Source organism: Coloeus monedula (assembly GCF_965178545.1).
Source record: "Coloeus monedula genome assembly, chromosome: 4".
Classification (NCBI taxonomy): Eukaryota; Metazoa; Chordata; class Aves; order Passeriformes; family Corvidae; genus Coloeus; species Coloeus monedula.
In genome coordinates this window covers 74084550-74107215 of record NC_138784.1, presented here as the reverse complement: position 1 = coordinate 74107215, position 22666 = coordinate 74084550, and the positions used below count along the sequence as shown (strand labels likewise).

Sequence of the window (22666 nt, the reverse complement as noted above, 5' to 3'; positions counted from 1 at the left end):
CATGACAGGGATATTCTTACTTTGAGGGGAGGGGGCTGCTTGGGCTGAGGTGGTGCAGGTAAATATAAATACAGTCCCAAGTGCATCCTGGCACTGATAGTAACTGTAATAGTAAGCTAAAAGTGAGCATTGATTGTTAATTCATGATTCTTAAGCCAACCTCTCAGTTTTTAGAGGAATCTGGTTTTTCTTAGGGGACTGGCAGTGCTGTGAAGCAGAGATGGAGGGCAGGCAATTGAAAGATCTGCTGTAATTAATATTCCAACGTTCTGCATTAACAAATTGTCAGCACAATGGGTGGAAGTGCAGGTGCAGGGCTGTTCACCAAGGGGTTTTATGCCCTTCTGTTGAAAAAAGATTAATCTTTAGCTTGAACCTGGCAAGGGGAATTTGAGCTCTACCCCTCCTCAAAAGCTCTGAGTAGTCCCAGGCTGGGATGTGGCAATAGGAGCTGAAGAACCCCAAACACATTACACTGATTCTGACATTGTTTAATACACCAATATAGATATTCTGTGGGGCTTTTTTCCTCCTGGGGTTTTTGCCTTGCTCGTTTTGCAGCCCCTGACTGCTGCCTGCTCTGCAGTGTAGCCTCTGTGCTGCTTCCTTCCCTGTTAAGGAAATCTCGAGCTCTTCCCTCTCCGAGCTCTCCCTGACATTGCCATGGAAGTGCTGTCCTTCTCCTGGCTGCTGGGAAAGATGATATCACTGGCACTAAATATACCCCAGCCAGCAGGCCCCTTGGCCGTGCCAGGGCTGCCCTGGCAGGCTCTGAAGTGACTTCTTTTCTATGTTTTGTCAATTCTCTGTGGCAGGTGATTTCATTAACAGCTCTTTAATTGCTTGCAGAGACTGAGCTCTTGCTTTTTTTGCTTTCACTCTCCTTATGGAAAGGTGCTGGTGGCCACCTTGCAGTTTCTCCCTCCAAGATGCACAGGTCAGCCTTGTCACCTGGTTCCCACATCTACTTCTGTATTTTTATTTTTTAAATAGAAAATAAGCTGCAAAATTTGGAATTGGAGTCAGACTCCCAGAAAGTTCACTCTCAGGGTTTCAGGCTGTGGTGGGATCTGCTCCCAGTTACATTCCCTGTGTGATCTCTGGATGATCTCAGACTTGACTGTCTGCTTTCCCTATTTATCCTGCAGTTATTAAAATGAAGAGAGGGGTGGGAAGATGATATTTGGGAAAGGACTGAGTTCCTCCTTTACAATATCTGGACTGGGGATGGTGTCTTAGCAAGGTTTTTTTCCATATATATTCCCAGGGACAGTCAGTGTGGGTTCCTTCTGGATTGTCTTCACACCTGCAGCATTCTCCGAGCAGTGTGACCCCCATCTCTGCTGTTCCGTCTCCTTTCTTCCCTTAATCACCTTGTCTGAATGTCCTTTAAACTTGATTTTTAGGATATTCCAGTTTTCCCTCCTCCACCCTCTGTGTTCCTTACCCATAGGGAGCTTCCTTCAAGCCCCCACAACTTTGTTACTCCTGGTGTGACCCTTTGGCTTTGTTCACCTTTGATGTCCATTTACAGTTTGATCAGACTAAAATATAAGAATCCTGAATTCAGTTCCTGCTTTGCTACTGACTTTTACAGAGCTAACTTTTGGAGAGGAGGGATTCATCTCATTATGTAGGATATTTCCATACCCAGGCGGTTCTGCCAACTTCCTCCCCTATCCAGGGAGAGAAATCAGACCTTTCAGGACACACATCATCTCTTTCTGCAAGAGAATAAAACTGCCCTAAAACAGGGCAGGTGAGTTCTGCCAGAAAATGTTCATTTCTCTCCATTAGAGCTAAGGGGGAGCCGAGGGCAACTTGTTCAGATGTGAATATCCCTTATTTCTCTGCTCCCTGCCTGTGACAGTAATGGTGTTTCTCTGCTTGTGGTTGTGAGGTGCTCCAACATTAGGATAACAGAAAAGATCAGTGCAGGGTTATTTTATGCAGGATTTTCCTGCTGGAAATTTGATTAACCTGCTCAGGTGGGGCCATTTCTTTTGGTCTTGGTATTTTCTTTGTTCTACTGCAAGTGAATTGTCTGAACTCTTCTGTGAATGCCAGGGCCAGGAACCTAGAGCTGGCAAAGAATATAGAGGAGGTGGCTTAAAAGTGGGGACAGTGGGCTGAAATTCAAGTGGTTTAGGGGGGAAAAAGGGGCTGGAGCAGCCCTAGCACAGCAGCACACCCAGGGATTCTTTTTGATGGCGTTACAAACTCTCCCTAAACTGCTAAAAGCTGAGGGAAAAACCTTTAGTCTCGCTTAAAAGAGAAAGAAAGCCTGGAGAATTTATGGCATCTGCAGTGACCAGGGGCACTGCCAGAAAATTCAGGGACTTAGGAGTGGCCGAGGAGGCTGGGATCTCCTTGGGATCACACATCTGACAGTCACAGTCAGGTGAGCTTTGCTGCACCAGCACCACAGGATGCTTTGGGTGACATGGCACACTCGAGGATATTTTGGAATGCCCAATGTACCTCCATGTGATTTGGAGACTCAAGTTGGCAGGTTGAGGTGGATTAAAGAAGCGAGGAAGTATTTAGGCATGCAAAGATGAAATCAAGATGCTTTCAGCAGTACTCAGGTGCACGGTTCCAGTAGCAGGAGGCCCTGACACCCAGGAACTTGCACTCAAAAGCGCACAAGTAACTGGAGCAGGCAGACCCTGAAAGGAGAAAGTGTGGAGAGGAGCAAGTTCTGTGGAAGGAGCCGAATGGAGCAGAGCAGGTGTGGGTGGGAAAGGCCAGCTTGGGCTGGGGGTGATGTGGAGAGCACGAGGGGTGGTCAGAAAAACCTCGGTGTGACATCATGGCAGAGCAGGAACCCTTGATCTGTTCCTGGCTCTGTTGCTGATTGCAGCCTGGCCTCAGGCAAATCACTCCCCTCTTGCCATCCCTGCCCTGCTCTTCCCTGAGTTCTTCAGGGAATGGGCTGTCACTTGCCCTCAGCACAGCAACCCTTTGATTTCATCTTGGTGCTTCCCAGGCAGCTGAACCCGGAGGTCAAAGCTGGAGGGTGTTGGGGTTCAGCTGCTTTCAGACACAAGAATTTCCACGTGCAAAAATTCCCTGATGGGTGTGGGGGCTTCTCCCACGTGTGTTTGTGCAAGGGCTTGGGCTGAGCTCTGTCAACACACGGCTTTCCCCAGCCCCCTGTGTGTCCCTGATTTCCCTGCCCCCTCCCAACAGGTTGGTCATAAATTAGGTTCTGATGTGGGGATTGAATTTCGCTCCAGCTGCCAGAGCTGTGGCACATCTGGGGTCCTCCTGTGGTTAATGGCTTCACAAAAATGAAGCAATAAAGGTTATGATGGCTGTGTTTTAACCCCGTGGCCCTCGTTCTGCTCAACAGGAGGGTTTCCCTGGAACAGTTAAAAACCTGCTGTCTGCATTTAAGTATCTCCCAGTGATGTGCCATCTTTGAGCAGCTTTTCACAAAGGGATTTTAGTTTTGGAACTTAACGAAGCTGAAGCATCTTTTCTTTCAGGTTTTCCTTCACAAAAAGAGGAACTGACCCTTTTTAAAATGAAAAAAACCCTGTCCCTAAATTATGATTTAACATTTACATGCAACAGAGAGGTTGGTTGGAAAAAGGAAAGGGAAAAAACCCACCTCACTTGGAGTTTTTCAGTGCAGGTCAGTAATGCTCTCTTAAGGGATGGTTTGTCTGTGAAGAGCAGTTCCTAGCTCTGGCCACCAATGAGCCCTTCAAGGGATGGTGCTTCCACTCTCTCACAAACTCAAAGCCATGGTCAGGAAAATTGGGATTTGACTTTGGGCACTGAGCTCTTGCTGCGTCACAAATGCTGATATTTTAGGAGGTGTCAATCCTTAGAAATCAAGGTGTCTTCTCCCAGGCCTCATCTCCTGATTGATACCAGTTCCCTAAAAAAACCCCAACCTCTGCATTTTTTTTGAAGGAAAGTGAAGTTTTGGGGCTCCAACCAAACCATGGTTGTCTCTGCTGGGTGTTGGGGATGCTGCTAAAGGTGCCACTTGGATTCCCCAGCTGTAGGATTTGGCTGCAGCTTATCAAATCAATAAATGTATTTATTGTCCCAGCTCTGCTGACAGGTGTGGAAGTGGGACTGTCTCAGAGTTGCAGAGAGAGCAAAACCATTCAGGCTCTGAGCTAAAGTGGATTTACCTGGGAAAGAGGCAGATATTTAATTTTGAGAGTGATTCACATCACCTCCTAGCCCGTGACAGTCAGTGGAGTTCCAAGCATCATTTATGCCACCCTTGGAGACATCTACGTATTTTCTATACAAAACTCAAATCCTTAAGGGGAGAGTCACGAAATTCTCTTCTTGATATGCTGAAGGGGGTGACTCCACGGGGGATATCACAGCAGAAAGTCTGGACTTGCACAAGTTACACAACAGGAATAAACCTCAAGGTCCCTGGGCTGACAGCAAAATTATTCCCTTAATCACAGAAGTTCTCCTTAACGAGTTATTCTGCTGCACTTGGGAAAGAGGGGATCTTCCCTGACCCTGTTTCCACCCTGAATTTTGTTTCACCCTTGGTCCCAAGATTTTCAGAATGTGCTGGTGGTGCTTGATGTGCCAAATTCTTGTAAAAAGGCAAGTAAGGCATGGCAGCCACGCGCTCAGAGGAGATAAACAATCTCTCATCTATTCATTTAGCTCACTATTAATTGCAAAGGATGGCCCTTCACTCATCTGTTTTGAAGTGTATTGACTTCCCCTCCACAGGTTTCTAAGAGATTTGCTGCTCCAGCACAAGTCCTGAGAGGGCCCTGGGTCAGTTTTTGAGGAGCAGGGGGTCTGATGTTGGAGCTAATGAGCTTGTTATGAGACATATCCTGGGAGCTCTGGTGGCTCCATCCTCTGCCACTGTGTCCAGCCCATCTGCAATTAGGAACAAGGTCTGTGACACTGTGCTTTATCCTAAATCTGCAACGAGGCAGAAACGTCTGATTTTTGCACTGAACGCACAGAAACTCCTGATCTGCAGAGTGTGAACAAATTTTTCTTCTTTATGACTCAAAATCTTTAGAAGTCCAGAAGTCTCCAAAGACTTACCTTTAAAAATTGGATTTTTTTTTTTTTGGCAGATTTTTTTTTTTTTCAGGGATTTAGAAAACAGAAGGGTGTTAGCCCAGGTAGTTGGAGTTATAACCCTGGGCTGAGTGCTTTTGAGAGCTTGTTTGGTAATTGATATTGATAGATTGATGTGGCAGAAGATAAAAGAAGATTTTCTGGATAGCTCTGATAGATGGAGACACACAGACCTCCTCACCATGGAATTGTGGAGTGGTTTGGGTTGGGAGGGATGTTAAAATCATCCAGTTCCACCCCATACCATGGGCAGGGACAAGTTCCACTATCCTAGGTGGTCCAAGCCTCATCCAAGCTGGCCTTGGACACTTCCAGGGAGGGGGGAAGATGACTCTTGACTGGAGCTGGAAGAGCTCAGTCATAATTCAGAGTTCAGATCCAAGACACCAGAGTGTTCCTGCAAGTGATTGCCTCTCCTTTGATCATGATCAGTTAGATCAGGGAATACAGGTATGGAAGTGACCTCAAGAAATCCCCTGTGCCCCAAACCACCCTCTGGGATGTTCCCATTAACTCGGCCATTGCAGAGTCTCAAGCCAGACCCCCCGAGTCCAGTGGCCTCTGCCTGACTCGGATCATTTCTGACTGTTGGGTTTGCAGGTTTCACCCTTATTTTATTTTAATGAATGTCACAAACCTGTGAGCTCTGCCCTGTATCTGGCGATGTGCTCTTCTGGGGGATTATCCAGCCATTGTGAGACAATTCATCTGAATTACCCCATTCATTTCAGCCCTATTCACTCCCAGCCATCCGTTATCCTCACCTTTCTTTCTTATTTCTGAATATCACCCAGGCTGCTCTTTCTTCGTGCCCTGGAAACTTTAAATGGAGAGATATGTTAATTGGTATCATTACAACAAATGGTCCCAGTCACCCTGCAATTCAGGGAACATTTCGTGTTGCCATTTAAATGATGAGGGCTTTTTTTTCTGCAATGCCACTGACAGCTACTTGTGTTTAATTCATTTTGATTTTGTTAGGAGGGGGAAGTTATCAGGATTGTATCATTAAAAATGCATGCTTGGCTTATTCATGCATGTTTCATATATCCCTGTGTATGATCCATCATAATTCAACATTAGCCAATGGGGATACCAAGTGGAAAGGGTCTGCTGAGCATACACATAATTCAATTACACCCATGACGTCACATTGATTGGATTCTTAATGACACCTCTGAGCCCTGCTGGGAAAAAGGAGGGTTTCCACCCAGGCTGCCCATGCCTGGGAGCACAGGGTTTGTGTTGCTGATCTGGGCTGGCAGAAGTTTGGGCCTGGGTAGGAGCTGGGCAGCTGCTTTGGAGCTGAAGGACAGATGTGAAGCAGCTCAGGCAGCACGGCACAACCCTTGAGTGCCACAGGAAGTTGTGCTGCTCGGACTGTAAGAAAGAAATGAGATGTTCTTCCTGCTGTTTTATTAAAGGGCTTTTATAGGGACAACGTGTCATGTTGCAGCAAATCCTCCTAATCTGGGATAGCTCTGCTCACACCGGAGTGTTGGTTTGGTTAAAACCTTGTTCTTGTTGATGGGTGATGTGGAGCAGTGGTGGAATTCTCTGCAGCTGAGGAGAGAGAGAAATAGGAGGGAAATTGGTTGGTTTTTTTATTGATTGATTGATTGAAAGATGTAGCTGGTGGCACCTTTATCCTCTCCTCTAGTCACAGATCCTGACTTGGGATAAATCAGTAATTGCACCTTCTTCCCCCTTCACCTCCATGATGGTCTTTCACCCTCTTAGTGAAATGAATCCCTTCTTTTCAGAGCCTGCTGGCAATATCCATAAAGAGGAAGTGCCATTCCTGGTGCTCCAGGTGGCAGAGGTCAGGGAATGCAGCAAGGTCCATTATTTTGACAGCAAGGATGGGCTCCCTCTGTGACAGGAGAGGTTTGGGCTGGATATCAGGAAAAGTTCTTCCCTTAGAGGGTGTTTGGGGACTGAACAGGCTCCTCAGGGAATGGTCACAGCCCTCAGGCTGCCAGAACTCCTGGAATGTTTGGGCAATGCTCTCAGGGAAGTGCAGGCTGGGATTTTTTGTGTGGTCCTTTTTGGGGCCAGGCACTGGACAGGATGATCCTTGTTTTATCTCTGATTCCACCTAAGGCAGCACCGAGATTGCTGGTCTCAGTTTGGGTGTCCTGGCACTGCTGCTCCTTGGCATCAGTCAGGTGGAGCAGGAATTGCTGATGCAGAGTTTTCTTTGATGGTCCTAAAAAAATGAAAAGAGGGAGGCTCGGCATCCTTTGCTGCCTCTCGCTTCAATATATTTAAAAATAACTCGTTCTCTGTGAGCGTGTCCCAGCACCTCTCTGCCTCAGCACTTTTGAAGCTCTGGTGCATTCCAACCCAACACTGGATTATCTCCATTTTATTGGTGACGGATCACAAGCTGAGAGAACTTTAAAAAAATCTCTCCTTACGGTCATGGCCAGGAGAAGAAATCACTCCTGCTCCTGACTCCCAGACCTCTGCTTTAAGCACATGAGCATTCCAACTACCAATCCTATTGATTTTCAATTATGGCTCAAATGGAAGTGGTTGTAGCTTTGTGTTTACCCTCGGGAGACTTTGCCTTGTCATTGCTGCTGAGGAGAAAGGGGAGAGAAATCCTGTGCTGGCGTGGATGTGTGGTTGTGGGACTGGAACTCGCTCCTGGGCAGAAATGAGGGAGGTCACCACTGCTGGTTAAAACAACAAAATCCCTTTTTATGGGATTGGATGGGCAATGCAGGGGTGTGTGGCATGAAGAAATTGTGGCTATAAATACAGAGCCAGCGTGGCATGGCTGAAAGCTATTGTTGGCATGAGAGTGGGGTATTTTTAAATTACGTGGGGAGACTTTACTTCAAGTGGGAGCAATGCTGAACCTTACTGGCATGTTCAGGATAAGTTGGGCAGGAGGCACATGAGAAGTTGGAAGCTGCAAAATTCACACTCTCCCTTCCCTGATTTGTAGCTTGGTCAGTGTTTTCCATGGCTGCTGTGAGCAGGTGGATGTGAGGGTGGCCTGGAATAAACACAATTTGTGTTTTGAGGGTACCTTCCTCCTTGGATTTCTCAGCAACTTGCCAAAGGCAGGAAATACGGAGTCCATTCCCTTGGCTGGGGATGGAAAGGAGTTAAATGATTTATAGAGCCAGGTTAAGATTATGGAATCAGAGAATGATTTAGATTGGAAGGGACCTTAAAGATCATCTATTTCCATCCCTGGCCATGGGCAGGGACACCTTCCACTATTCCAGGGTGTCCAAGCCCCGTCCAACCTGGCCTTGGACACTTCCAGGGGCAGCCACAGCTTCTCTGGGCCACCTGTGCCAGGGCCTCGCCACCTGCCTGTGTAAAAAGTTACTCTTTCTCTTTTCTAAAAGCTTCCTTTAGGCCCTGCAAGGGGCTCTAAGGTCTCCCCGGAGCCTTCTTTTCTCCAGGTGAACACCCCCAGCTCTCCTAGCCTGGCTCCAGAGCAGAGGGGCTCCAGCCCTGGGAGCAGTTCTGGGGCCTCCTCTGGACCCTCTCTAACAGGTCCATGTCTTATGCAGAGGACTCCAGAGCTGGGTGGATTTCACCAGGTGAAGTCTCACAAGGGCTGAGTAGATTCCCTGAAAAAAAACCCCCAGGATTATTATTCTCATCAGCCTGTCCAAGAGCTGGGATGAATTTCACAGGGTTTGGATTTGCCGGGGCCTTGATGTGCCCTGCCCCACGTGTGTGTCCGTGCACTCGTGCCCTGCTTCCAGAGCAATGCTGTGTTTGTTCCACTGGCTTTCCCTGAGAGCCGGGAGGGTGTTATTTATAGCAGCTGGGCAGCTGGAGCCCGGCTTGGGTTTCCATCACCTGCTCCCCTTCCCTGCCTCTGAGGGTGCAGCAGGGCTGGATTTCAGCCTGGGGTGAGGTGCTGACCCTGACCCATTGCTGCCCTTGGCCACGGGGCTCTGTCCTCGTCCTCATCTTCCCCTCAGGGCAGAGCCTGCAGGGAATGAAATGCAGCAGGGACCTGAATTGTATCTTGTAGGATGCTCTTAGTAAGGACTAAAAGGGATGTTCTTCAGGGTGGTTTTATACCTCCACACTTCGTGTGTTTGCCTGGAGCCAAACCCACTTATTGTTAATAATATTAAAAATAAGCACTGTTTCTGTGCAGGAGTAGGGCCTCTTTGGGGTGGGTACTGTGCTGCCCTCTTGAAGGTCCAGCAGATCTTTTTGGGGTGCTGCAAGTCAGTGTTGAGCATCCCTGAATGGTAGGAGGAGAGAATCTCAGTTAAATGGAATCAGGATCCTCATGGGGCTGCTCTGAGCTGTGGTTTTATCTCACTTATTCTCCCTGGGGGGAAGTAAGCAGCCCTACCTGCCGCTTTCCCATCCCTTATCAGCAGCATCTGGCATTATCACATTTGTTATATCTCCTCCTTACAGTGCTGACATGAGAGGACATCTCCCAGGGTTGACAACAGGATAAAAAAGTGGGGAATTAGCGAAGCCTGGATGCACGAGTCTCTGAGACAGTTTCCTCTCCAGCCTGAACACCAGCCCCGTGGTGTTCAGGAGGTGACCACACTCCTCCTCCTCCCTCTTCCATGGATATCTGCTCCTCTGGAGGATGCAAACCCCAGCCACGTGCTGGCAATAACCAGGAGACAGTGGCCAGAGTAGTATGGAAAAATAAACGGACTTCTTTTTTTTGCCAGGGAAGCTGCTGAGAACACGTTTCTATTTTTTCAGCCTGAGTGTGCCTGTGAGGAGGGGTAACAGAGGTGGAAGGGCTGCAGCTTGATTATAGGATCCCTTTCCCTGTTTTTTCAGTCCCAATTGGAAACAGCTCCCCGCAGTGGCTCTGCTTCAAACCCTGCTCCTTGGAGCTGACTCTGCATCCCGGTGGGAGGCCCTGACTTCCCAGAAGAGGCAGCTCCGAGCTGCCCGGAGTTCTCAGCCTTCCCTTCCGGCCCCTCGCATCTCCTGGAGCTGCACCACTCCCTGGAAAAGCACTGTGAGCTTCCCCCTCCCTCCACCGCTGGGGAAATGCCCTTTGTAATGCTCTGAGCTTTTGTTTTTTGCATGAGCTGTGTTGGGGTGAACTTGGCGAGGCTGCCAGAACATCATGAATAAGTTAGGAGGGAAGCTGTGCTCGGGGTGTGCACAGGCAGGGAAAGCAGGCTTGGTGCTCCAACAGCCTCCACAGTGCCTTGTGGCGGTATTTTATACCCTTGTTAATCCCAGATTTCTTCATGAGTCTTCACCAGTCTTGTGTTTCCCCAGCTATGGCTGGCTTCACACAAGGTTGCAAATTTTGGTGCCTTATCCTGATATTCTGATGTTTTAGAGATTTCTTGCCTCAAACAAAACGTCCTCAATGCACAGAGTTCATGGCAGAGTTCTGTCTCCTCAATGCCTCTGCCATCACAGCATCCCATTGCCCAAAGCTCCTCCTGGAGGCTCTGGTTTTCCCACTACAGGAGAGAAATGTTTAAAAGGGCAGAGGGGACAGTGTGGTCATCCACTGCCACCAAATGCCCATGGCCCTGTGATTATTTTTATTTCTTAAGTGATTTTCCCAGGAGATGCAAAATCTGTGAGGTTGAGGTGAAGTTTCCTTCTTTGCTCTTCCTAAAACCATCTTTGCAGAAGAATCGGCCTAATGAGGAGCACCTTTCTCTTCTTGGGAACATCCCAGCTCCCCTTCTACTCAAGTGCTGGTGCTTTTTGATTTCTGAAGGCCAAGAGTTCTCAGTCTCGGGGATGTCTCTGTGCCAGCATGGACAGCCACGCTTTCCTGTGCTCTCAGCGTCTGATGTATCAGCCGGATATTTTTCATCCCTTTTGCAGTTTATCCCACTGTCCCTCTGTCTTTGAGCCCCTTGTCACCATGATTTCATTCACACCGTCCCCGGAGGGTCATTGCCAGTCACCTCTCTGCAGTTATTTCTGCACAGCTGGGGCTTTGTAATGAAAAACAAAACTCTTGATCTGCTTTGTTCCCAGAGCTGCTGGATTAGTTCCTCCTTTCTTCCTTGGCTTCATTTCAAACCACAGCAGGTCAAGGAAGGAGGTAGATCAATGTCCTCTCCAATATGTGCCCTGCTCCACACTAGGAGGACTTTTCTGACCCCTCACTGCTACATCAGGGCTTGTTGAAGGGTCAGGGAGCAGAGCTCTGCCCCATTTTATAGAGGTGTAGGACTGGAAATGGCATCTTGGGTCAAATCCGTGTCCCTGCCATGGCATCCCATTGTGTGGTTCTGACTGCAAACCTCGCAGGCTCCATCCTCACCTTCATCTGCTTGTTCTGCTTGCCCAGCCCAAGGGTTCCTCACTGCTGGTGGTGCCACAGAGATGGAGCTGGTGTCTGGGAGAGGTGGGAAGAACTGGACGTAAACTGAGACCCAGGAAGGTGCCTCCTCCAACAGATGTTTTCCTTGCTGGAGCAAGGTGACATCCTAGGGCTGGGCCAAGGCACTTTTCTACTCAGTGTAGGGAGAGAAGATCACCCCAAGCAAGGAGAGGGTTTTGCATCCGTCTGCACAAAGCTGGTGAGATCAGGATCCCCAAAAGCTGCTTTGTGCAAAGAGTTTGTGGGCTGCAGCTGCCCCTTTAACAGCAATCCCACCCCAGAGTGGGCATGCAACCATGGCCCCAAAGCCACAGGTGTCATAGAATCGTTGTCCTGGAATCCTTTGGGTTGGAAAAGACCTCCAGGATCATCAAGTCCAACCTGTGACCACCTTTTCAACTAGAGCAGAGCACTGAGTGCCTCCTCCAGGGATGGCGACTCCAACACCTCCTTGTGCATCCCATTCCAGTGTTTGACAACCCTTTCCATGAAGAAATTCCTCCTGATGTCCAACCTGAGCCTCTCCTGTTTGCTGTGATGGGAAGTGACTCCAACCTTGGAGTGATGTTTAAAAATTGCCTCTCCCATGGTTTTTTCATAAAGAGCAGCAAAAACTGGGCATCAAGCAAGTCTTTTCTGCAAGTGCTTCCACCAGGAACATTTGATAGAGACGTGCTCACCTCACACACAGAGAGCAGCCAAATTTGATGGAGGGGTTTATTAGCAGACAATATGAAATGTGCTCCTGCTGCTGCCTGCTCTGATTTCGTGGTGCAGGACAGGGTTAGTTTTTGCTGGTTTTTTTTTGGGTTTTAAGTGCTTCTCTGATGGCTGCTTTATGTTCTGCTCTGTGTCCTGGGGGAGCTGAGTCAGCACAGAGCACCCAGTCACTGCTCAGAGGAATTTGCACTGGTTTTGCTCATTATTTTGAGTACAGCCAGCTTTTCTTTGCCTTTAATTGACAAGCAGGAAATATCTCTTGGACTTTTCAGAAAGCTGAGTCCGTTGCTTGGAGGAGAGGGGAAGCTCATAGGAAACTGGTGTTCTAGTGGTTGGCAAACAGAACATGATTTTGTTGCGAATGTAGCTCTTGATGCTCGAGGTGTCAAATACTCTGAATAATGATAATGTTTTAAATATAGTTTATAACTTTCTTCTCGTGCATATACCGCCTACTGTATCTGCATGGTGGAATTTACACCCAGGGTGGCTGTGTATAGATGATGTCTCTGTATAATTACACCTCCAGAGGAAGAGAGAGATCTGTCCCTGTTTATTTTTAGATATTATCTATATCTGTGTATCCAAAGAGAGAGGGTTTTACACAGATGGAATCTCTTTCAGGTCGCATTTCAATAATAATTACAGCTTGATGATGCTGTGGTTATTTTATTTTATCTTGTATTATTTTAGCTGCTTCTAAGAACTGCTAATTTCCCAACCACAAAGGTCACGGCGCAGATGAGAATAAACACGTCATAAACTGGATGTAGTAAATAAATCCACTCCCCAGAAGCCACGGTACTGAGCACAGTAAGAGTGCAAGGACTGGGAAAACTGCCTTGGCACTAATTTTCTGATTTCTGATTGTATTAACGACAGTTATGTAATGAAAGATCAGACTGTGGTAGTTGACTGAAGTGTCTTTGATGTGGGATTAACACTTAGTAAGTGGTGTGTAACTACAGGACCCTTTTTACAAGACATGCCCCACAGTTACTCACTGGTTGCACCTCCACCTATGCCTTCAGCTTGGATTTGTAGAGCTCTATCACCTCTTCCCTTCCTCCTTGCTGTTGTGTTTGGGTGTTATGTGTCTGCTGAGATTTTCCCGAGCTTATTTCCTGCACTTAGGATGCACTGGAGGAAAAATCAATCTGCTCCCTGTGCCATAAAATGTCATCTCTGATTGCTTTTGGAGACAGGAGACAAGCCTTGGATAGGCTCAGTATCGCCCAAATCTTACACTAAACCTTGTGACTGAGAGAGTTGTTTCGGCCTTATTTGTTCAGACTCTTCTTTGAAGAAAATTTGATGGGCCACAGAGGGCTGGGGCTGAATGGCTGCTTGGTGTAAGGAAAGTATCAGAGAATTATGGGATGGTTTGGGTTGGAAGGAACCTTAAAAGTCATCTCATTCCTTGTCATCATCCTGTCCTGCCATGGGCAGGGACACCATCTACTATCCCAGGGTGCTCCAAGCCCTGTCCAACCTGGCCTTGGACACTTCCAGGGATCCAGGGGCAGCCACAGCTTCTCTGGGCAACCTGTTCAGGAAATTCAGGAACAGCCTTTGACTAACAGTGCCAGGTATAGAGCTTGTGGAGGGTGATGAGCTGCTGGCTGTGCCAAGGATTAACTGGAGAGGGAAGGTAATCCCAAGGCAACAGGTGGGACATGCTGAATTTGCAGGACAGACAGCCCATCTCAGAGTGAGGGACTGAGCTGCCGAGGTGCCAATACCTTCACAGAGAGCAGTTTATTTTGGATGTGTGTCTGGGCTGTGTGAAGCAGTCATGGGGTTGTTTTTTTTTTTTTTTTTTTTTTAGCTGAATGGGTAAAATCCTGGTCCTGCTGAAGCTGCTGTCTGAGTGAACAGCCCTGGGTGGGGATGTCTGTGGGTTGTGGCAGTGGAATGAAGCATCTTTTCAGGAGAGAATGTTTGTGGGAGGAAGGGAATGGATCATTCTCACCTGCTTCCATCCTGCTTTCTGCACCACTGCTCACATCTCACTTATCTCCACCACAGTGTTGTTTTTTGCCCCCCTTCCAACTTCTCTCCACCAACTGTGCCGGCTCTGGAGGAGATAAAGCACTGCCTGACACATTTCTGTCTGCAGCTCTCCTCCTGCATGGCTGGGCTTCTCACACCTACCTGCTGGGAAGAGCAGACGTGGGAACAGCTTTGCTGGCTGCTTGGCTCGAGCCACATGATCCCGCTCCGAGCCCTCCGAGGTGGGATGTTGATGTGAGACGGGGAATATCCTTTGTGTTGAGGCAGGAAAAGCCTTGACCTAATGTTTCAGGGGCTGCTGGTTGAACCGGCTGCTTGAACACCATTTTCAGGTGTTGTTCAGGTGTTCAGCTTGTCCTCCCTCAAACCTTTGTGGTGAAACTCTCAGCCGCACTTGATCCTTCATTATCCCTCCCAACCTAAACCGTTCCGTGACTCTTTTTTTCTATCTCCTCACCTGGCTGGGGTGATGGGGTAGATTTGGGGTGGTTGGATGTTTCTTTGGGCAACAGCAGCCTCTTCCTGTCTCACACACCTCTGGTCTTATTTCAAGCAATACCTTCACACACTGTCTGAAGGGAATTTTTTGCATCCAAAGAACCTTCTGGACGTGTCCTGGATGTGCTGGGGGCTCCCAGCAGGTGAGAGGTGGTGTTGCAGGAGCTCCTGAGGATCCCATCAGGGCAGCCCTTGACTCCTGGCCCTTTCCCTCCTTCCTTTCCCACAGTTTGGAAACACCAGGGAGCAGGCAGTGCTGTGTGAGCTCCCCGTGCTTGCACTGCTGTTTTCCATTGATAATTCACCCCAGGATCAGCGTTCAGAATTAATTCCATTAAAGGGGCCTCATCAGTCATTTATGAGGAAGGGAAGGTTGTAAAGGGCTGTACACAGGGAACATCTCTGTGTGCTGAGGATGGAGCTGTTTCTAGCTCGGTGCTGTTCTTGGGGTGTCTCCTGGTCTGTGGTGGGGGACTGGGCATCTCCTGGGATGGGGAGGGCATCAAACTTGGGGGCTTGTGTCGTGATGTAGCAGCAGAGCCTGACCAAACACCAAACTGTGCTTTTGGCATGATTTGTGATGTTTCTGGGTCAAATCTAAACCATTTTGTTGGGGGTGCACAAAGGTATCTGTCTCTGGAACCCCTACTGCAGCCCTTCTAACTTTCATAATAGCCCCAAATTTTATTTGTTTTCTTCTCCAGGTATGTGATGAAAATGTTTTTTCTGCTTTTCTCACAGCACTATATCCTGCTGCTCACAGATTTTAACTTTCTGTCTCTGTCCTCATTTGCATCCTGCCCTTCAGACCTTCTGTCCTCTGTCCAAAGCTGGTGATGATCATCACGAGTTCTTCTCTCTCTTCTTCCACATCCACATTGAGTCTGTAACAGTCCTATAACCAGGAAGAGACTTTTCCAGCTGAGGATTTGGGCTCATACCATTGATCAGCTGGAAATATGGATCTTTGGCTTTCCAGACTTATAGTGGCTAGCAATTTTTCTCCTGGAGTGAGCTGGGAAGGGAAGGAACTGCCCTGCTTCTGCTCTTGGGTGGTGAGGTTGGATTTTTTGGAATTTGGGAAATTTGCCTGACAGTGCAAAGGTGATGTAAAAAAGGTGATTACTCCACCCCTGATGTCCTTGGGAGCTGGGTAAACACTCCTGGTAAGTCAAAGTCCACCAAATGTCAAGAGGATTGTGTCACCTCATGGGCAAAGCTACCTGTGAAAATGATTTCTGGGTGATTTTTGCCTCAAATTGCCTTTCTTCCTATAATTGTGGCTGGTTGAGGTTCTCTAATCACCAACACAGCTCCATGCCATCTCCAGGATAAAGAGGATGGAGCACCTTGCTGTGCCCAGCTCAGGGTGGCAGCTGCTGGCGCTCCACATTTCCTAGAAGTGACTTGACAGGGAGCTGTTCCCAGACTCTGTCCTTTTCCTTCCTTATATCTGAGTAAAAACATAATTTTGACAGGCCAGTGATGCAGAAAATAACTTGCTGCTCTCCAACTGTTGCATCCCTTGACCCCAATTAGAATGTGGTGCATGTAGAAGTGTCAGCTTCTTGCTTTCTCTCCGTTCCCCATCTCCCTGACCAAAATTCCCATTACAAAGATGACACCTGAGTGCTTCACAGGGCAGAAAGCGCCACTGACCGAAGAGAGAATCAGAGTGAATGTGAAGTCCAGCTCCTCTGGGGGATTTCTGCCCTTGCTTTCTGGACAAGGAGCAGGAAAGCTGTCAGGAAGGAGCACGGGTAGTGGTTTTGATGGTTGGACTGGATGATCTTAGAGATCTTTTCCAACTGTAACGATTTTATGATTGAATGAGATATTCCAACCTATGGGAATATTTCTCTTTCACCTGTCTATACAGGGGTGGACCCATAGGATTGGTTTATGCATTGAAATGTAAAGTTTCAAGGCCTAAGCCTTGAAGTTGTGGCTGCCCCATCTCTGGAAGTGTCCAAGGCCAGGATGGATGGGACTCTGACCAACCTGGGACAGTGGAAGGTGTCCTTGCCCATGGCAGGGGGTGGAAGTGGATGATCTTGAAGGTCCCTTCCAACCCAGCTCATTCTGTGATTCCATGATAAATCTCTATGTTCTTTGCAGACTTCCAGCTTGGTATCAGAACTTTTCTTTTCAACAGTCGATGCCCTAAGGACTGTGGAGGATGAATAATAGTGTTCATGGAAGGGGTGTGAGGTAGCCTGTGGGATGTTTCAGTGGGACTCAGGACCATCCAAAACTCCTTGTGTTCTTTTACCACCCCATGACCGTGCCCTTCATGTTGAGGACCCATTGGCAGCTCTCTCACGTGCAATGTCCTGCTCCCCTGCAAGCTTGACGTGAACTCTGAGGCCAAGAGAGCAGAAAGCAGGCCTGGATTTGTGCCTGAGCCGTGTCTGACTTCTCCTCCCGCAGCTCTGAATGTTGAGTTGTTGGGATTGGACATCGGGCGCGTTTCAAATCGTGGCTGCCTCGCGCTCCGTGAGGCACAACCTCAGGTTATCTGTGTGTGTGATTCAAGGGGGTGGCAGGAGGGCAGAGTTCCAGGCTGTGACTCATTCAGTCTTTTCCCATTGCTGCTGTAATTCAAGTGGAAATTTCAGAAGATGGTAAAACCTTCAGGCATGTGAAAGATGCCAGGATTTAAGTGCATATGAATGAATCCAGGGCTCATTTTTGAACTTGGAAAAACAGGGTAGGCTTGCTGCGATCTTATTGCCTCTGCCTGCTGTCAGGGAGTGACAGAACAAGGGGGAATGGCTTTAAACTGGGAGAAGAGAGAAGGCTTAGATTGGATAACAGGAAAAAAATAATCATTGAGAGTGGTGAGGCCCTGGCATGGGTTTCCCAGAGAAGCTGTGGATGCCCCATCCCAGGAAGTGTCCAAGGTCAGGCTGGACTGGGCCCCAAGCCACCTGGGATAGTGGAAGGTGTCCCTGACCATGGCAGGGGGTAGAAATAAGTGATCTCTAAGGTCCCTTCCAACCCAAACCAGCCTGTGATTCTGTGATCTTAATGGTTGAACTTGATGATCTTAAATGACTTTTCCAACCAAAATGATTCTATGATTCTGTGATTTTATCATGGTAAAGCTCAGGACCAGCACAGGGACACAGCTGAGCACACAGAGCTCAATGGTCCATCAAAGCTCCTGCCCTCCATGTGGGATTTCCCTCCCTGCTGGGTGCCCTGGGACCTCCTGCAATCACTGAGGATGGTCCTGGCCGTGACTTTCCCTCCCTATCAGGCCTTTAGGATTCATCAGCATGCGCTGTGCTCTCTGGACACCACTGCTGGATTCCTTCATGCTCTCTCTGACATTCCCTGTGGCCTTATTAGGCAGATACCGAGTTGAAGGTGGAACATGCTCCTGCCATGAGGTGATGGAGCTCACTGCAAGGTTCAATGCATCCAGACTTCTCTTGATCCTGCTCCTGAAATTGAGTTTCTAATCAGATTGGTCATCCTGGCCTTCCCTGCAGCGTAGGGCACAGGGAGGGTCCATCCCCCAAGCCTGGGTGTTGGCTGTCCCTCACAGGTCCTTGTTTGGAGGCAAGGGAAGCGTTCCAGGAACCCCTCAGTGCTGCAGGAAGAAATATCCTGCTGGCTGGAAACTCCGTGAAGAAAATCCAAGCTGTGATCAGAAAGCTGTTACCTCAGTATTTGGATTTGAAATAACTGGAGGTATAACTCATGCCAAAAAAAAACCCCAAACACCTTTTTTTTTTGGCCCTTTAAGAGTTCTTTTGTCCATTAAACAACAGCAACAGCCACCACTGAAGCTTCCAAAGCTACTGAATGAACAAAGCCCTCTCTTTCCTTTGTTCTTGCTGTGTGAGGAGCAGGTGATGCGGAGGTGTTTTAGAGTCTCAGCTCCGAGGAGGTCTTTAATCTGAAGGAATCGTGTAATCTGTGAGTGACAGGAGTAATTGTGACACTGATTGAGCTGTGGTGGCTCCACTCAGAAGACTTTTGTCTCTGCTCTTGGGATGAGTGGCAGATAAAAGATCTGCTTCCTAATTCGTGCCAAGAGAGAAGGAGAAATGATATGGGAGGGAAGAAGTGAGCCCTCTGAACAGATCAATCTCTTCATTCATTTTCTTCTGCACTCTCTATTGGGATGATGAAGACCATTCCTCTTGGAAGGACCATTCCAGCTGAGGAATGATGATGGCATGAAGAAGGTTCAGAAACTCCCACTTTTTCTCACCGTCTTCCCCAGAGATCATAACCTGATACAGAGGGAGAAGAGCTGCTCTGGCCAACGCTGCTGTCAACAAACCCCTGCCTTGGCTCCCTGGCTGGAGGGCTCAGAACGAGGTGAAAAACTGTAGTAATGTTTATTTTACAGAAGATAAGATTTAAGCTGAAAGTATTATGGTGTTTTGGCTGACAGCTATCAGGGATTTTTTTTCCCCTAAAATAACAATCTGCAGCTTCATTTTAACCTGAAAAATGTTGGTGGTTGACAATGGTTTGAAAAAGGATTTCTGGATGAAAACCTAATGAATAGCTCAAAAGTTGATTAAAAAGGAGGGGAGATGCTAAGTCAAAGTTTTCTAGCTAGAAATAGTGATTTATTATCCAGCTATCTTTGCAAATGACAAAATAACTAATTAGATACAATTCATCATCAGAACTGGTGTAAGATGGAAGGTTTTATGAACAATTCATAGTCTCAAATTCTGATTTAAATGTAGCATAGTGTGTATTGAGAGTTAGTCAAACGCACTGAGGTGCTGGGAAAGGCTTAATAAGATTCTAAAATTCTGACCCCCTGTAGATTTTTTTTTTTCTGATGAAGGATTTGAAAAGGGCGTTTTGGAATGATGTTTTATATGGTAGTAGTCTTTTCCCATAAAACATCAGCCATAATAATTATTTTTATGCAGATCCTGAGGCACAGAGATTAAATGACTTTCTCAAGGTCAGACAGTGAGTCAGAGGCAGAGCCAGGGAATGAAGGAGAGTTTTGATTCAGAGGCTATGGCACGTTCTGAGGTAGCCCTCACTCAGATCTCCAGGGCTGGATGCACTCAATCTTTCTGGGCCTGATGTCCCAGCATCTCCTATCCCAGTCAGGAGGATTTCAATCCTGGAAGTGGATAATCCCCAACCATTTTTGGTTTATCTTTAGAACCAGCACAACCTTCATGTAGCTGTTGATGAGCACGTTGCCCTTGGTAGCTGAACTCCCAGGGGATCGTTGTGATGATGAATGGCTTCTTCAGTGGCCTCTCAGTGCTTAAAGGGGACTTTTAAGGAAGGGGAGAGTGATATTTTTCCATGGGCAGATGATGGTAGGACAGAGGGGAATGGTTTCATACTGGCAGAGGGAAGGTTTGGATTAGATATTAGGAAGAAATTCCTTATTCAGAGGATGGTGAGGCCCTGGAACAGGTTTCTCAGAGAAGTTGTGGATGTCCCATCCCTGGAAGTGTTCAAGACCCCGTTGGACAGGGCTTGGAGCAACCTGGGATGGTGGAAGGTGTCCCTGCCCATGGCAGGGGCTGGAACTGGATGGTCTTTAAGGTCCCTTCCAACTCAAACCATTCTGGGATTGTTATTTGGGTGTATTGTCACTCAGTATCCAAGGTGGAAGTTGTGGGAAGAGGGATCAGGCAGAAGCTTTCCTGCATGGCTTTCTACTGATAAAAGACCTGTCCTTAATTTCAAATCCCCACTGGATGATACTCAAAGCCTTCCCTGGGATCATCTGAAGATTGGAAATCGTGCAGCCTTGAAGAGCTGTGACACTGCTGCCCATGGACATGTGTCGTGGTGAATCTTGCATTGCTGCTGCAGCTGGCCAGTGCTGGGGAGGGATTTGCATTCTGGCCTTTTTCACAAATCTCTCTGTTCAGCCAAGTTCAGCTGCACCAGCTCCCAGAGGACACATGAACTGAGGAACTGTAGTAGTTGTTCACTCGCTCAGTGAAGTTGAAGAAGTCAACTGCATTCCTCTCTGGACATTGTTTGTGTCTCCAGCTATCTCCTCGTGAATTATTAGCTATGCAAAAGACTTATTGCCAAGATACTGGGCTTAGTTTAGTCTCCTGGTCACTGCAGGTTTCTTTCCAAGTCTGTTTTGTTCTAAGTGGCTCGAATGATGCTCCTCCTGACATTTCCCCCGGGCCTCTCCCCTGCAGTCTGGTGGTTCTTGCTGTCAGGAAGTTATCCCTCATACTCAGGCTACTTCTTATCAGTCTGTCACTTTTTCAACTCATTGGGCTAATAGTTTTCCCAGTACAAGAGCTGCCTCTCTGTGTCCCTTTGCCCTGGTCTCCCCAAGGGAGCCTCTTCTTGCACTAAAAGAGGGTCAGACTTGATGACTTTACAGGTCTTTTTCTGCACTCATGCTCTGGCTTCTTGGAGTCTCAAAGATTCTGGATCTGACCTGTATTGAACTCTGGCAGAGTGTTTAAAAGAATAGATTTTATAAAACAGAATCACGGAATCATTTATGTTGAAAAAAACTCCTAAGATCATCAAGTCCAATCATTCCCTCAGCATGCCAAGGCTAAACACACTAAACAGTGTCCCCAAGTGCCACATCTACACAGCTTTTAAATCCCTCCAGGGATGGGGACTCCACCCCTGCCCTGGCCACCTTGTTCCTGGGCTTGAAAATGAAATTCCTTTCTATGAAAAATCTTTTCCTAATATCCAACCTCAACCTTCCCTTGTGCAACATGAGGCCATTTCCTCAAGTAAGCAATGAAGATATCGGAGTTCATAAATCCCAGGTGTTTAGACATTCTCATAAATATGAGAATTGATGAGAATTGTATCCATCAAGGGGTGACATGGTCTTTTCTCTCCTGGATGTATGTTATTTTTGGGGCATAAGGAAAAGCTTAAGTTATTCCAGCACTGAAATGTTGTTTCTCAGATTTGCAGCAGGGCTTTCTAAGGATGTGAAGAAACAGAGAAGAGAAGGTAGGAAATAAAACAACGCAAGAAAGACCATTTTTGATGCTCATCTGAGGAACCAGGAAAAAGCTGAAGGCCCTTTGTGTTCATAGATTCAATTCAGGGCTGGGACACCACTGAAATCTTCCAGACACCCCATCCATTTAAGGCTCATCAAGGCAGCTATTCCATCTTGGCTCCAGATGTGCACAGATGTTGAGCGGAGCTTTGCCCTGCCGTGCACCATCATTTGGCACCAGCAGCACTCTCCTGCATCCCCAGTCTCCTCTCTGGAGGACACCTCAGCAGCCAGGCAGCTGGACTGGAGAGGAGAGCAGCAGTGCTCAGTGCTGATTAAGCACTAATGTAATTAATAGCCTCTTACCATCCTTACATTACCAACAATGTCAGCGTGTCAGTAACTATTTACAATATAACTTACACAAATGTCATTTTGCTACACTGAGCACTTCATATTTCGCAATTCTCTGCCACAGTAATAAAATCAGTCAGCCAGTCGGAAGGGAAACACACCCAGGAGATATCATTATTAATGGCACTGGGCCAGGCTTTCCATGAGCTGTGTGGGAGGCAGAGGAGCAGAGAGGAGCTCATTCCTGCACTGAGATGCCCTCAGGTCTCTGCATGGGATCACTTTGAATCCAGCTGAGTGAGGGCTCAGTTATCCAGTCAGCAAAGTTTGGAAGGTTTGTCAATTATCTTCTCATAGTTAGCATCAACCCAGTGTGTTAGCCAGGGCTCTGCACAATTTGGTTTTAAAGGTCTCAGATAATTTCACTTGTCTTGAATTGATTGTTTCCTGCAGTAAAAGATCTTTCCCTGTGCTTCTGGCTTAACAACCTGAACCCTGGACATCCAAAGGCCTTTTTCCTCATGAGCTGGGGATTCTGCCCTGGTACTGAATGAAGGTGGCTTTGATGCTCTGGTGCTTTGTTTTTAAAGTCCTAAATTAGTAGTCAGATTGGATCTTGGCATCCCTAATTGGTCATTTGCAGGGAGAGTTGATCTCTGACATTGTAGTTCGGGTTCATTTTGGCCTTGCAGCACTTAGAGGGCTTAGAAAAAAGGAAGAAAGGG

At 47.5% G+C, this 22666-nt stretch overlaps 1 protein-coding gene across 1 annotated transcript in view; it reads left to right on the top strand.

Annotated features, from left to right (window-relative positions):
- PLXNA4 (plexin A4) overlaps positions 1-22666 on the top strand; it is a gene marked incomplete at both ends in the record, with an annotated part of 391941 nt that overhangs the window by 31419 nt on the left and 337856 nt on the right. The gene's annotated exons all lie outside the window — the stretch shown is intronic.